Source organism: Pezoporus occidentalis, unplaced genomic scaffold (genome assembly GCF_034315485.1).
Source record: "Pezoporus occidentalis ecotype Australia unplaced genomic scaffold, CSIRO_AGI_Poc_V1 ctg96, whole genome shotgun sequence".
Taxonomy (NCBI): domain Eukaryota; kingdom Metazoa; phylum Chordata; class Aves; order Psittaciformes; family Psittacidae; genus Pezoporus; species Pezoporus occidentalis.
This window is the reverse complement of record NW_026916325.1, coordinates 621,320-637,910: the sequence shown is the minus strand read 5'-3', so window position 1 is coordinate 637,910 and position 16,591 is coordinate 621,320. Positions and strand designations below refer to the sequence as shown.

The window sequence follows — 16,591 nt, the reverse complement described above, 5'->3', positions numbered from 1 at the left end:
AATGCAACAAGACACTCTCTCTGACCCCTAGAAACTTTTTGTCGCTAGTGGCAAGTGAGGAGCTGCTCTCCCTAGAGTATAAGCTCAAGGCAACGTCATGATGTAAGATGGTTTTGGGGGCTTTGGGGTGAATGAATCCCAAAAGACAGAAGGGAGGGTAACAGGTGATTAAGAGAGGTGACATTATTGGGTAAACAGAAGAAAGTGAGATGGTGTAAGATATTTATTTCCTATTCATAGCAACTGATAGGAAAAATGAAGCAAAGATTTGCTATTGTATATGACTATTAGAGGTGACTAACAGTAACTTTCCCATGCCCATGAGAAAGTTATCAAGAAGACAGGGCCAGGATCTTCAGCATGATGTCTGGCAGGAGTAGGAGATACAATGCATGTATGCTGCAAAAAAGTAAGATTCAGACCGGATTTAAGGAAGTCTTTTCAGCACAAGGACAGTCAAGAATACAACAGCTTTCCCAGAGAGGCTGCACAGTTTCCGTTCCTGGCAGGTTTCAAAATCCAAACGGATAAAGACCAGAGTAACATGGTCTGTTCTTACAGCTGATCCTGCTCTGAGCTGGACATTGGACTAGAAACTGCCTGAGGTCCCTTCCAACGTGAATTATTTTATGATCCTGTGATCCTATGACTGTTCAACTTACTGTGGAAACAAGTCTTTTTTCTACCCATATAAATGAACTTTCCATTTATCCTTATAATTGACTCAGCATTAATTATTGTTCATTATACACATCTGCTTGACTGCTGACTATTGACTTTTCATAATGTTGTGGTTTAACCCCAGATGGCAACTAAGTATCACCGAAACCAGGACATATAATTACCACTGTATTTATCTTTCAGATAAGTAATATTTGATTTCATTTACATATAAACTCAATGCTTGCATGAAGAGATGCAAGGTTAAACTCAGGAGAATGTGTTTAGCTTTCCCAGTCTAGATACCAGAAAAGGCTGAGATAGTTTACTATTAATGAGGACATTTACCTTTTGTAAGTAGTTTTAATATCATCTATCAGGAGGATAGTATGTGGGCTACAATTATTCTATCTTTTATAAGACGATAATGCACTTTTGGAAGTGAAGAAAGCGTTATCTCAATGTTCCTAACACTTCTATCGCTGTGCTGTTTGTATTACAAACTAGATGAATGATAGCCTAAGCTTGGAATGCCTAGATTTGTAGAGGACTTTTTTCATGTTGGCACCACGTCAAAATTGAGTGCTGTGACACTTAAATTTTCTTTGAACTTTTGACTAAGAAGCACTCCTTTTTAAAGAGGTGCCATTCTTGACTCTTCAGATTTTAGAGAAAAAAAAAATGGAATATGGGGACTTTTATCAGATGAATAAAATATGTAAGACAATTTTAAACTTATTTATCATCCTTGATCTCAAATAAAAACAGAAAAGAGAGAGGAGTCAGTCTTCTACTGCTTTGCATGTAGTATAGGTCCCCTACAATTTGTGAAACACAGGTAAAGGGAAAAAAGCAACCTGCAGAAAAAAAAAAAAAAGATTTACACCTAGTGATTTTTATATATCCTCAGATTTATTTTGGTACATCAAACCCAATAAACAGGTACAGATAAACCCAAGTGACTTAATGAAATTTATAGCATGTGCTTTAAATATTTAGCTATATCAGAAGAGCCAAATAATTGTAGAATAGGGAACCCAGTTTTGAATTCCTTAAGTTTGCTGGATGCTTAAGCAGATGTGCACTCCCAAGAACAACCTGCCCATCTCTCTCTCCACTGGAAGTTGTCACATTTACACATGTCTTCCTGCAGAGTTGACAGGGTAAGCATATCATTACATGGTTCAGTTGAAATGAGATGACCCAGGAAAGACCTAGAAGTAAAACTGTTTAATCTAACCTGTCTAATATAGTCAATTAGCAAATCATCCCAGCAAATCTTTGGAGACAATAAACACAGGCAAGAAGTTGACAAACAGCTGTGAGCGGTCATGTCCTTTGCATTACAGTAAAACTGAGAAGATAATATCCATTCACAACTTAATGCTCTTTCAAAGGAGAGCCTGGATCCTGCAAATCATTTCCAAATAGTGAGTGGAAGACAGAGTATTACAGTATTTAAAGCTGCAGAGTTAAGAATTAGGATATACCAGAATAAAGAGCTGAATATACTTTTCCTGTAGTCCAGCTGGGCCCCCCCCCCCCCTTTCTGGCTGAGTCAGAGGCTATGTGTGTTTGTTTATAAACATAAGGCATTCATGTATATGGAGTTAGCAAAAATATCATAATGTATATGTATTGGGATCCACACTGAGATTGTATGGGCAATTCAAACCCTCGCTTTTCCTATTACAAAAGCAACCCAACTGTTACTTTTAACACGCTTGCGTAATTTCCTGTAGCAACTGCTCATCACTTCATACATCGTCAAATGGAGTTCTGACCTTTCAACTCCCTAACAAAGCTTCCAGTCAAACTTAAGTTCACTGACTGCCATGTAGCAATGGGGCAAACTGAGATGGCTGAAATTTCCATTTTCATCAGCTATGTACTCCTCTGTTTTGACAGAGCCAGTTGTACTCAAGGAAGGCTCTACGGGTTATCTCATGAAGCACATTCTGAATATTGTGTTGGTCACTACCATGTATGGATGGGTCCTAAGGCACCTGCATACTTCAGTGGCTCAGGAGTTGCTTCATAAACTGTTGACCCATTCTTGCTGTACGTACACTTAGCTCTGCTACAAGGACAGGAAAAGTGACCGAGGACTATTTATTTCAGTTGTCAAATTTGAATTTATTCTGGGTATAACTGAGTCTGGATATACACTGGTATATCCAGATTATTGTCTTAGAGAGGAACAACAGTAGCCATCATGTATGTTGATGACTAGCTGGCGGGATTCTGGTTCAATGTACCAGCTATGTTGCTACAGAAAGTTTCATTTTTCATTGTTGTTTTAGAAGGAACTATATAGGCCTGGCTTGTTAAGAGTATGCAGATTCAGTGATTCTGATCCAGACTGAAAGCTCTTGAACATCACAAGTGGAAAAAAAGAAAGAAATTCTTTTTATAGACATTTGGCTCTTATGAAGGTATTATATCAAATGTTTCTGTAAACAGAGCTTTGTCCCAGCTGAACTCCTTAGATCTTCTCAAAAAAACTGTTTTGATAATAAAAGAATATACTGAAGATATACAGGTTTCTGCAAAACCTCTTCTATAGCAAATGCAAACAATTCACACATATCCACCAAATCAGAAGATAGGCTTCTCTGAAAAATGTCCTTTCAGTGACATTCACACACAATATGATAAAAAACTCATACATATCACTTAAACCTAGTGTTTGCTGTAGGGACTGTATTACCTTATCAAATTTTCAAGTCAGCATGCAGTCAAGTCAGATGTGGTCAATGTTTGCAGCCTCTGCTCTTCCTCTTCCCCCTGTAAGTTCTATGTGAGTCTGGGGAAAATTGCAATATTTTCAACTCAGAAAATAACACAGCAGGATCAGGGCTGTGGTGTGGGATAAGCATTACTTCCCAGGACACAGCTTGGGTTGCTGCTGCTTTCCATTTTGGAGTAAAAGTATGTGAACCATGTCAGATAAACATTTTAGTTGGGTAGACAGGCTGAAGGAAATGTTTAACAGATTATTAAAAAAAAAAAATTACTCATTATTCACATGGATTCCTAGTCTTCTATCTATAGCTCTGAATAATAGAAGTTATCCATCTCAAATTCTCGTGATTTTTGCAGTATTGGTTACCTCATTTGAATAAAATGAATAGAATAAATTGTTACGAATCCAAAAATATACGGTTGCCAGGATACATCTTGCTAGATGCAAATGAAAATGGGTTTGTGCCGACCAGCTTAAAATAGTTCGGTACTTAGACATTTTCTTATTAATAGTGATAAATGAAACATTACATATCCAGTGAGCTATTGAAATTATTACTATTTGTTTTGCAGTAGGAATATTATTTCAAGCAAATCTGAGCTAATTTTTTACAATGTAATTACACTGAAATACTCTGCAGTTTCATTGTAGAAGCAGCACACAGAATGAATAAATTTTCTGTGTTTACTTCTCAATAAACTTTTGAATTAAAAAGGTAACTTTCCTGCTAATTGTTTTTATGATTTTCAGTGCTACAGCATTAACAAGAAGCATGTCTCAGTGTATACGAACACTATTATTACGCTTTGTCCATGTTTATGTGAATAAGGTAGTTACAACTAAGAACCATACACAAAAAAAGTCCTAGGGTCTAATCACATTCCTATACAGTTACATAGCCAAAGTCCCATCACTTAATGTATATGTGTCTTTTAAAGGGGATTTTATTTTCTATATACTGACTTCCAAACAGGTAGATAAATACAGGTCAGATTTCCAGCTGAGACTGCTGCATTTTCAGTGAGTGGCGTAGCTGCTCTAATCTGTCATGGTTGGTCCCTTGTCAGCAAAGATCAGGCTGCCCATGCTTCTTCCAATGTCATGCATCAGTTGATACAAGAAATAAACTGGAGGGCTTACTGTAGTAAAGGCTCAATGTATGCTGAGAAAGCAAGCTCTTCAAGCTGACTATATTTACAACAATTGAGATGAAGAAGATATCTCTGCTCCCTTACTAATGATTGTCCCAAGAAGAGAGAAAAATACTGACAAAACCACAGCCGCATAATTCTGTCATAAGAAACAATTTCAGACACAATTCAGAGTCATAAAATAATAGATTAACTCCCTTCTCTGCTCCCTCTGTTTGTCTCAAAAGGCTTTATTGCTAATTTTCAGCAGAAAATTTCAGAGAAGAAAATTCTGTCCCTAAATTCCAAAATAGCACTGAAGTTCATCTTCACAAGTGATGAACAGCTACAATTCCAAACAATATCACTGGTACCATGAATTATGCAAGTGATGACAGGATCCTACTGAATATTCATATAGTTTACTTCATAGAATATATTAGCATTATCCTTTTTTTTCTGAGTTAACCACAAAAATAAAGTACTTCCAAACTGAGGATATGATTAAGGGCCTGATTCAATGGCCACTGAAATTGAAGACACTTCCCCTTGAATTTGGTAACCTCTGAACTGAGGTTTAAATCTTTCTTTTTCCAAGGAATGCTCTTCATACTAACCTTCTTCATTTCAGTCTGCGCAAAGCTAAAATGAGCATTAAGAAAGATGTCCTTTTATTCACAAATTGATTCCTACATGCAATGCTTAAGAAAACTGCTAGATAAATACATTAGTTCTGCTTAGCAAGCTAAACATCAAAAGCTGAAAGCTCATATTCCCATCTGTTCTGAGACTGCTGTTTGCATCCAGATGACTGTTAGTGCAATTTTGCACAAAGCCATGAATTTCAAGACTTGCAAGGCATCAACCTCTACAAAAGACTAAACAATTCTCTTCCAGGTAGACAAAAATTCAAGTATCTGCCAACATTGTAAGTGACTTGATGAATCATTCCTGATAAAAATACAACCAAAAAAAACCCAACCAACCAACCCACAAAAAAAAAAAAAAAAACAAACCAAAAAAACTCAAAACTGTGACAGCATTCAAAATACAGCAGATGTTATAAGGGCAGAATCTTAAAAAAAAAAAAAAAAAAAAAGTGTTCAATTTGCCTGACATTTGAGATTGCAGACTGGTTTGGATGAGATTCAGTGTGGGATTCAGGCTCTTAAATTTTAGATGTCTGTATGAAGGTGTCTTCAGCTAGGTGTCTAAGGTTCTACTGTAGTTAAGACACATTCATTTGCATAGCAATGGGCATTCTGAGTTACCTGAGATAGGTCACAAGGACCTACAAGAGATCTGATGCTTTTGAAGAGCAGTAGAAAACAAGGCATGATACCCAAGTGCACCTTAAGAAGCCCTGAATACATCTGCTTATCCTACCTGTGGATCAGGACCTGTGTCAACAGAGCCTGGGTAGCTTTGATTTGTGATAACACAGCCTCTTTGTGGATGGTCCATTGTATGGCTCACCAGGGAACTGACTGTAGGCACCTACCTGTTTCTCATAATATGCAAGACAAGTGTATGAAAGCATCAGGCCTGGACCCTACTCCTGACTAATGGGAGAACAGACACCTAATTAACATCTAATAACATGCAGGTGTCTGCATACCTACATTTAGAGGCACAATTCACATGTGTAAATGCAAGCGCATTCTTTCATCTGAGAAAGCTTCAGGTGTTTGAAACATTGGGATGGGGCTGGTAGCCATGAGACAGAATTTTAATGGGAGTCCTGCACTTCTTCAAAGACAAAACTTGGGCACTATATGAGATCCCTCACAAAGTCCAAGGAGTAAGAGGTGACTTCATTGAGGAATCTGAAACCTACCGATGTGCCTCAAACTTGATTTGTCTCATGCCACCACTAGCATAACAGTTTAGCACAGATAGCTACTGTTGGCTTGGATAATATAAAAGTAGCCAGTTAAACAATTATTTCCTGGTCTCTAACATGATTGTGCAAAGCTGAGAATCTGAAATGTGTCACTTGCCTGCCATGCCACTACAGCCTGTTCAACTTCAGTCTTTAGTGCAGTATGTGATGCTAAAGCTATGTAGATGTTCTACAGTTCATTTCATCAATATATAACAGTCCCTTTGTTTTGGCAGGATTTAAAAGTTGGACTTTTCTAGCTCCTAATTACTATCTGTATCAAGAATCAAAATATTCTTCTGTCCTTGATGCATTCAGTGCAGACAATCTGAGTGCATACACATAACATGCACTAATGGAGTCAGAATATTTCCAGATGATCGGTGACAGCTGCCTCTTCTTTTATAAAAGCATCCAGCTAAAGACATGCCCATTACACAGCAGTCAGAAGGCATGCCCCAGAAAAATAAGAGAACATTAAGCTGCTGAGAATCTGAGGTTCAGTTCTCTCTCCTGGTTCCAGTTTTCCATGTGACTGTTCTTCCTGTTTGAAAGTGGAGCAATGTGATTTATTTCTTTTAAAAGGTACTTCGAGACTTGAGGATAAAAAATGCAAGCCAGCAGCTTAGTGTTCTACTAAGCTGGGTGCTGCAAGGGTTCCTATATTAAATATGTGCTTCAGTAACAGATACCAAGGCTTTTAATAGACTAAGTATGTCACTCAAATTATTTTCTAACTAGAAAATTTGGAATTTTCAGACCAAAGAACAATTCAAGGACATCTGGATACAGCCTGGGTAAAGGCAAGAAGTTAAAAGCATGTCAGTGATGCTACTCTGGGATGCTTGCTCAGAGGGTGTGAAAGGGCAGAGGGTCAAGACGGCAGCAAATCCTACGTGCTCACAGCTCTACCAAATCGCTCGGCTTCCCAGCGCTTCACAGCTTGCCTTATTCATGAGAATCACACCTCTCAGTGCACCCAGACCCTTCCTTCGAGGCGTTCGCCCCAGGCAGAACGCAGCTGTGAGCTCTCTGGTTCACTGGCACAGAGCTGTACTTACTGGCTTTGCGGTCAGCATCATGGCTTCTCACATTTAAAGAGCTCGCCAAGCAAACCCCTGGTATGAACAAATATCTAGATATTTTTATGCCGTGCTTCCAATACTGTAACTTGTAGGCTTTTTGTTTCTTTCTGTAAATGACTCACAGACTTGTCTTTTAGGGAAGGGGGAGACCAAGCGCTGCTCCACCACTCTTGCAACTTTTAACCTTATTTAACCCTCAAAACAGCAAGAGGAAGTACAAAGTATTTTCACGAGCTGCGAACGGGCTCAGATCTGGTTTTGACGTCTTGAGGAAGTGCTGCCTTCTGCAAAGCCAAAAATGCGAAAAATGTATGCGCAGTCCTACTGATCTCAAACACTGACACACACGCAGTCCGGGCTCCCCCCCTTTCCCAAAAATAAGAGCCGACCAGCTGGGAGGAGAGGGGATGGGATCTCTGCAGATCTGGGCGGATCTGGGTCAGTACCGATAGCCCCGGGCGCGGGGGGACAGCACGGGTGATGGCCGCTCCTTTCCCTGCCTTTATCTCCAAGCAGACGCCCAAGCTCCCCTTTCTCCTCTGCATCTGCGGAGCGAACGGGCTCCCCGTCTCTCGTTCCCGTCCTTCACAGCCGCCCGGCCCTCTCCCTGTCCGCAGCCACACCGGGGACCCCTCCTCCTGCTCTGGGCCCCGCAGAGTGCCCCCTCCCCACCCCAGCCCGCGGCGGCTGGAGGCGGGTCCGAGGGAGCCGCACGCAGCCACCGTGGGGCGGGCCTGGGAGCGTTGCGCTGGGCTGGGCTGGGCCGGGCAGGGCAGGGGCGCGTCGCCGGCTGTCTCTGAGGTGCGGGGGATGGACGAGAGTCGCTGCAGCAGCGAGCGGCGACGGGCGGTTCAGGTAAGCAGGAAGGGCAGAGGAAAGGGAGACAGTGGGGCTGGGTGCTGCCGCCTGCCCGGGACTGCGCAGTGGCGAGCGGGCTGAGCCGCTTCTGCCGCTCGTTCCCGCAGCGCCCCCCGCATCAGCCCCGCAGGGAGCGGGGCGGGGACGGAGCTCTGCGGACCCTGCGCCTTCTCCGTCCGGAAGGTTCCCCTCGCCGCCTGCCCTCTCCGCCGCTTTTGTACCCGCTCCTTGCTCCAGGGTCACCGCGCCCCGGCCGGTGCCGCAGGCGGCGCGACTGCCCCTGACCCCCGCAGGGCGGCGGGAAGGGGGTGTCCGGGGGACGCAGCCAACTGTTGCCCGGGAAGGCGCCAGCCGCAGACTGCTGCCAGCTCGTGTAGCATAGCGGCGGCGGGCGCTGGGTGCGCTCGCTTTGCCACGGCTGCCGGCTGCGTTTGGGGTAGGCATCGGTTGCGGGGCGAGCGCCAGAGGAGGTTCCCCGGTTGGCCTTTCCCCAGCCGGGAGGAGCTTCCCCCGGGCACAGGCCCTCAGTCCATCCCCAGGGGTGGATGTTGCTGGGTCTTCGTTGGCGGCCGGTGAGTGCCGAAGCCGCCGCGGCTGCAGGGTTGCGTAGCGCCAGTACAGGGACCTATCCCTGCCTGCTCCCGGCCCAGAAGCCCGGCTGAACTCCGGCCCTGGCCGGGGATAGCAGCCAAACTGCACGTCCTAGTGCCTTATTGGAGTAAGTATGCCTGGGCTGTATGGGAGGAGATAGCGGGGGGGGTGGATTATTATCTCAACTTGGATTATGCCGAAAACTTTCTATTCCAGCTGCTGGTCGTTGTTGGATGCAGGGAGTTATAAATGCGGTATTTCCAGAGGGATGTACATAGGCATAAGCCAAGAAACAAGATCTGCTATACTGCATTCATCTCATGTGAATCACTCACTGTCCATGTAGAGGTGTGTTACAGTGAACAGATACCATGCTTACATCTATTCTTCCTATTTTTCTTCCCCCTAATTTAATTTCATGACCGTTTAGCTTTGATTTTGTTTATCTGGGTTTTGTTATGCTAAGGTCTTGGTAATACATGACGCCACTGTCGAGTGCTCCATAATTCACTGGTAGCAGAGCAAGGCTCTAACTTCACATGCTTTCAGTGGCATTGCTAGTAACTTGCCAAGGGTGGTGATGTGGGTTGGTCTCCAGCCTGTTCCTGGTTGTGGTGGCTTAAACCCAGTCAGGCAACTCATTCACTCACTTCCCCCCCTTCTTTCCCTCCCCCTGCTCCCAGAGGGACAGAGAGGAGAAACGAAAGGAATGCAACTCCCAAATCACTACTGCTACCACCAATAATAACAATGATAAAGGAAATAACAAGGGAAGAGAATACAACATCTCACCACCAGCCAATCAATAACTCGCCCCCCCCCCCCAGCCCGACCAAGTTCTGACTGATACTTCCTCCAACCCCACCGTCCCAGCCCTTCTGGGTAACTCTCAGTTGCATCCTGGGCATGACGTGCTGTGGTATAGAATACCTCTTTGGTCAGTTTGGGTCAGGTGTCCTGTCTCTGCTTCCTCCTGGTTTCCCCTCCTCCCTGGCAGAGCATGAGGCTCACAAAGTCCTTGGCCAAACCAAAACATCAGGCCGAAAGTCAAAACACAGCACTGCACCGGCTACGAAGAAGGAAAAAAATGACTGCTACTGCTGAACCCAGGACACTAGTAATCTTTGATTGCTGTACAGCCCATCTTTTTGCTCTTTTTTTTTGTCAACCAGCTCCTAAACGCAGTTTACATGTGCATGCGGAAAGGGTGTGTTAAGGGGGACAGAGATGTTTTTGCATTGGTGCTTCTGTTCTCACCATTTGCAAGGTCATGAAAAAATGAAAACGACTTAGTGAACTCTTAGGTGGGGAGATCTGGAATGAAATGCTGTTGTGACATGAGGTTGCTTTGTGGGCAAAGAATTTCACGTGCTCAGTGCTACTCTACAGAAATACTCCAACTCATATTACACAAGGAAGAACCAAGCTGGTACTTCCTTTTTTCTGTTATGCTAACTTTCATAATGTTATAATACATAAGGAAGACTTACACATCAGCAACACACTTCTTTATGCTTTTAAGGAATAGAATTTGTAAGTTCTTGTGTTTGACTCTTTCTACTCTCCTGTAATTCTCCTTCCCCCACAACCCCTCCCCAAGGCCTGAGTTAAAAACTAATGATAAAGCCCTACTACTCATGAATTTAACTTTCCTAGAGTAGGCTTTAAAGAGAAGTTGTAATGACATTACAAATTAAGGGAATAGCATGAAGGGTTTGACTTACATTAATAAAAAGCATAAAGTAGCAACTGAGAATAAAATTCTTGAACTTCAGTTTCTGTCTGGTCTTTAAGGTTTCAGTTAAATGTAAATTATGGCAAGTGTAAGTGAGGCTCTCTGGGTTTCTTAGTGACTACCCAGTATTTTACTGTATCCTGCTCTGTATTTTTTCACTACCCTCCTGTGTTGTTTTTGTAGTGACACAAAATATTCCTTAATTAATGTTTTTAGAGCAACTGTAAAAGAGTTTTGTGCAATCACTGGCATTCTTTAGTACTATAATGCATGCCATAGCACATGAACTTGATCATTCCGTTCACATTTTATACAAAACAGAAAAATATTATTCTGTATCCAAAACCTGTATGCAATCCAGACATCATTAGGTCTCCTATTAAATCTCTGGAGACTGAGTATGTCAATGTGACCTATAACATCAGTGGACAGAATATGCATACCGGTAATACATGTTGATTTGAAGGAACCAGAACCTCTTGGTGTTTCTTCTGTACTGAATTCAGTATGTATTTGGATTTGTTTCAGTATTATCAATCATTCTTTTTGCACTGCTTTCAACTTGTGTTATCTAGGAATGCAAAACAGTTACATTAAATCAGAGAAAGCATGAATTAAAATCTTTAATATATGGGGCAGCTTGAGAGTTGCAAAAATGCAGTCATAAATTTGAATTTTGTAGTTTAAATTAAAATTGTAATAGAAGCTGCTATGCACTCATGTGAATGATGATGAGAGCAATCTGAATGATGTGAGATGTGCAGGTCCTAATTCTTCTATTTTCACAGAATTCCATTTCACGCTTCCAGTTAAAATGAAAAATGTGTCTTATTTTCTGTCTTTATATACTGCTTGCTACTAGTTCTTGGTTAAACTTGTAGTAGTAGTTACTTCTACAAGAAAAAATACAGTAATAGGTCTAGGACAAGTGCATTTTAGGACATACATGACCTAGTGCAGCACTGAGACACGGATTTTTATTTAGTATTGTGGATTTTAAATGTAAGAAATGATTTCATGGTTGAGCTCTCCATGTTGACATGAATATGAGTCAGTCTCACATTAATTGTGGAATGGTTACTTCCTGTCTGTGACTGTAATTTTGTAGGGCTGTTCATAGTGGCAGTGGACATGTTGACTTTTAACATCATGCTTTGGATGACTGGCAGTGCAAAAGGTGAAGCTAAAGTGTAAGTTGCATGCTTGTTTTTGATTAAATCTGTGTAAGGAGGTTGTGAAGCTTGTAAAGTGTGAAAAGGTCATTTTGAATTTTCCAGTAGCAGTGCAACTCATGGTGTTGTGCAACTTATGCCTGTCCCAAGTGCTGTCTGATTCGGTTAAAATCTTGAGTTAATAAACGTTTCATGAATATATATGCCCCTCAGACCACTTGAAGAGCACTGGTCCAAGATGGGAGTTGTCACATAGAGCATACTGGGAACTTGATTTTGGTCCCCTGTGGTGAGCTCTGGGTTGCTGAGTCATCTCTGGGCACTGGAGTTTGCAAAATATAGTAGGACTGTGGAGGTGGTTTGGTGTTTTTTAAGTTGATGTGTAGACTTCCTTACATTTTAGGTAAGAGCCATTCTGTACTCTCCTGTATCTCTCTGATACACACAGGTTTAACTTAAATTTTAAGTAGTTGTTAGAAGTTTTTTTTTAATATATAATTTATGGGATTTGGCAGGGGGAGGAATCCTCCCTGTTGTATTACAGCCTGAATTCATAAATTATTTGAGTGGCCTATTTTACAATTAGATGCCCCAAAGCTAAGGTTGATGTTCTTAAAACTCATGTCTGAAAGCACACTGTTGTTTGTATTCTTTACTGTGAAGAAAATCACACACACAGAGCTTCATTTCTGCATCCCTCCAGAGCTGTTACCGCTGTGACTTCTGGAGAGTGGCATCACTCTCCTGTATAACTGCCTTTGGCATCATGACATGGGGGAGTGTTCTCTTGGGATTTGAAAAGCTTGTTTTGCTAAGAAAATAAGTAAGTGCAAGCTATTTACTCAAACAAGAAGCAGAAGCATTTGCAGTGACTCTTCTCATTACAGTTGATGGTACATTAGTTACATCCTTTACTCATGAAGTTCTCTGTCCCCTTTTCAGCATGAAGTAACTTGGGCTCACATTTCCCTCTCCCCAAGTGACTGCAACAAGCAGCGTGGCATACACTGTCCTTTATTTCACCTGCAATTGTGCCACTCTGAAAAAATTAATTAATTATGCCAGAGGGAAAGTGACTTCTGCTCTGTGATGAAGGCATTCAGGTGTGGGAAATCTGGTTTCTGTGGATGTTTCATTCTTTCATCCAGTAAATATTTTTCCATTTCATAGCTCAGCAGGATAGTCCAGGACAGGCTATAGTCTGTGGGTTAGGGCACTGTCCTGACATAGGTGTGGTTGTGAGCCAGCCACGCAACCTGGAAAGAGCCTACCACCCACTTTTACTTCCTCTGTGGTTACTTTCCTGATGTTTTAAAATTGCTTGATGGTGCTTGGGGGCATGCTCATGCCTTGCCATCCGAAACTTTAAAATTGCATGACTCCTTTTCTCATCGGCTTGTGAAAGGGATGACTTTGTATCTTGCTCCTGGGGAGGCCTGAGGGTTTTTCAGCCCTTTTTAATAACATAGGTACCTCTTGAGCTTCCAGGATAGGTGATGTTTAAGCTACAGCTTTCACAATTTTGTTTCCTATTACCTTAGATGGCATCCTGCTTACCATCCCAGCTGTCTTAAATTCCATTATATATGCAAATTTATTGTAGCCATGCTCAAAATTCTTCTGTGAGTCCATTTTGTACTTCTAGCCTCATATGGACTAATAAATCTAAGTGTAGCTCTTCTGGAGGATGAAGGCCATAATTTGGCAAGACTGAGGTTCCCTTCTCGAGAAGGTTTTCATTTTGGGGTTAGAATACAGTTTGAGCCTCGTTTGATTCAGTTGTCCATCATCATATGCTGATACTTTGACAACTGAGCCAAGCCCAGCAGTGTCCTACGACTATTGTTGTCTAGAGTGAATGTGGTTAGACTGAGAAGCGTGAGGAAGGGATTGTTCTCTTGTTTTTCAAAGACATTTCAAAGAAAGCCTGCTTTCTGTTTTCGTTTTGTTATTGTGACTGTATTTGGTACCTAGCCTGATCATTATAATTTTCATTTTGCAGCTGCCCCAGATTAAGTCTGGAAGGTTAGGTTGAGTTAATGGCTTTCTGGGAACATGGGGAGAAAGTTTGTCTTCTGGTTTCTCTCATGCATATTAATAGTGGTGTGGAACTATGGGCAAAAAATCATTACTCATGGTTGTTTGCTGGTACACAAGTGCTGCGTGATGGTGCCACTTATGGAGCTGAATTGATTTTGGAGGAGGAAGGTTCTCCGTGGTAACTGATCCATATGATCCTGTCTCCAGTAAATTGGTTCCAGAATTGTGTTTAAATAGCCTTCATGAGAGACGTTCAGTGGTATTTATTTGCTGCAGGTGATTTGCTGGTCCTAATTTTTTTTCAGAGGGTGCTTGTTTAATGCTGTGAAAATTGGGTGTGAGACGCAATGGTGAGGGGAAAAATTTCTAATAATATTCCTCAATATTATTGAGGAGTTGCTGCAAATGTTGCTCAGACCTGTTTAGATTTTAGAAGGCTACATTGTTAAATTTGTTATGTTTTATTTCCAGGAAGGGTCTAATTTTGTCTCAGTTACACTTTCTCCCACCCACATATATACTGTCTGACTCCTTGTACTGTAGTGCTTTGTAATTGCAGAGTGTTTTGCTTCAAGGATCATCTGTAGACTTTTAGGTGACTCCTTCAGATAAAAGATTTCATGACAGAAGTTTACATCTTTAGAAGCTTCTGGAAATAAGTCTGTAATCATCTCCCTAATAACTGATGGTCGCAGAGGAAATGGGAGATGATATTCTGTAACTGTTTTTCCTATGTTTTTATTATTAAAGCATAAATGCCCTGTAGAACCGGAACACTTCCTCACCCTCTCACAAGGCTGTGCCGCAGCAGAGCTCTGTAATAGCAATTACTACAGGGACGGTTTACTGTTCCAAATGAGATCACGATGGGGATGCTGGAAAATGAGTCTCTCAAAATGTGTTTCATGCTCTGAATGCTTGAGAGATTTTGTTAAGAGTGCAATACTTAAGTCTATGGGCTTTATGTTTTTAATTAGAAAAGGTGTTATAAAATCCATTTATTACTTAATATTAACATCTCTTGTTTTCAAGAGGAAAATGCAAAGAAAATAATTCATGATCTTGCAGTATTCTGGGAGATTTGTGTCTCTGCAACTAAATCATCTTACTGCTTTCATTTTTTTCCTAAAAGACAGGAAGAGAGTACATATATTAGAGGCCTTAGAAGCATAGATAATCTGCTTGTCCATTTTTATACTGTGAGACAAAAAATGATTAGGGTCTGACTACTTACGCCTTTGTTTTAGTGAGGTTTTGATTCATTATGGCACAGACAGTATCATGTTGTCCTTTACTGAACTAAATCAGCCAAAAAAAAAATCCCCTTTTGTTCTGCTGCTGAGGAACACTGTGGGCTGCCAAATCCTAGCAGTCTGAGTCACCACAATCGTAATAAAGTGTTTGTACTTTGCGGTTGCTGTTATTCAGTGTCTTCTAATTTATTCATAAGACAAAGGGACACCTACAGGTTATAATACTACTTTTTAAAAAAGTATTCCATGTTTATACTGAAATAAAATTTGACAAAAGAGAATTAAATATACATTGTTAAAATGTCAAAGCTTCCAAGGAGCAAATGGCAATCTTTAACAATAAGAAATATTTGTAGGTATTTAGCAAATTTTATTTTCTGTGTAAGAGCAACATTGGACTTCAAAAAAATGGGGATTATTTTAAACTTCCTACTGAACTTTGCTGTTTTGGCCATCTGAGCTGAGTTGATAATGATCTGAGAACCAGGGAGACTGTTTCCTTCCTTAAAAAAAAAAAAATAAATAAATTAATGTTTTAAGGACAGAGACTCTGACCCTGGAAATACTTATCTGTATTTCAGTTCTGATGCATGGGCTGTGACCCAGCAGCATAACTCATGTAACTGAATTCAGTTGTTTGCAGGATCTCCCAAACAAATCAGTCAAATCTTGAGTCACAGTATTCAAGTGGAACTAAGAGTGACTGCACATAAACAGCTAAGGGAAAGCAGGGTAGTTCTGAATTAATGATGGGTACCTGTAATGCTGACAAATACATTCCCTGGCTCCTTGGAAGATGCACGGAGGGGTCCTGTGGCTGGCTGCGTGCACACTATGGGCTCTGGGTGATGTACCCTGTTGCTGTGCTTGGAGGGGAGATGACAGTTCTTAGAAATTATTTATCCCATCACCTGTGCATGGAAAGGAGATGGGTTTCCTTGTAATTTCTCAGTTCTTTAGCTATTGGGTAGGAGTCTTCATGATTTAGGCTTTTAACTCTAGTATCAGTTATTGAGGGAGGAGCAGTGATTTATTTCTGTTGATAAAAGAACAGCAAGACTTTTATTCCTTTTTTTGCCTGATATATAGAGAATTCTACATGTCATTTATCTTTCTCTAGCACTGAGCTACTGAAATTTCCACAGTTGTCTCAAAAAAAGCCAAATTTGGTAAATCAGATCATTGATTAACTTCTCCTGACTCCATCTTGTAGAGCTGCTGGAGAACAGGAAGGTGGACTGAGCTGGGTGTGGGTGGTGGGCACTGGGGCAGTGAGGACACGTATGGAAATTCATGCGGCATGAAGTACTATAATTTTAATTGCTGCTCTGCATCATGCTATCCCTACAGCTGTTTCCCAAAGAAGAGCCTCGCATGCTATTCACAGAACATTCAAACAAAGGGCGGTGGTAGATAAGCACATGCAAATACATTACATG

General features: G+C 41.4%; 1 protein-coding gene and 1 long non-coding RNA gene across 9 annotated transcripts in view; one reads left to right on the top strand and one right to left on the bottom strand.

Moving 5' to 3' along the window:
- Nucleotides 1-4,330: 4,330 nt before the first annotated feature.
- LOC134157441 (uncharacterized) lies at nucleotides 4,331-7,968 on the bottom strand. Its single transcript, XR_009962328.1, has 3 exons — nucleotides 7,893-7,968; nucleotides 7,626-7,787; nucleotides 4,331-6,962 (listed from the first exon to the last, which is right to left on the bottom strand). It is a non-coding gene; the product is annotated as an uncharacterized LOC134157441 (long non-coding RNA).
- Nucleotides 7,969-8,212: 244 nt separating this feature from the next.
- CYRIA (CYFIP related Rac1 interactor A) overlaps nucleotides 8,213-16,591 on the top strand; it is a 62,972-nt gene continuing 54,593 nt past the window's right edge. For all 8 annotated transcript variants that reach the window (XM_062606390.1, XM_062606388.1, XM_062606392.1 and 5 more), the window contains exon 1: nucleotides 8,213-8,358. The gene's annotated coding sequence lies outside the window, so the exon portion shown is untranslated. The remainder of the gene's footprint in view (nucleotides 8,359-16,591) is intronic.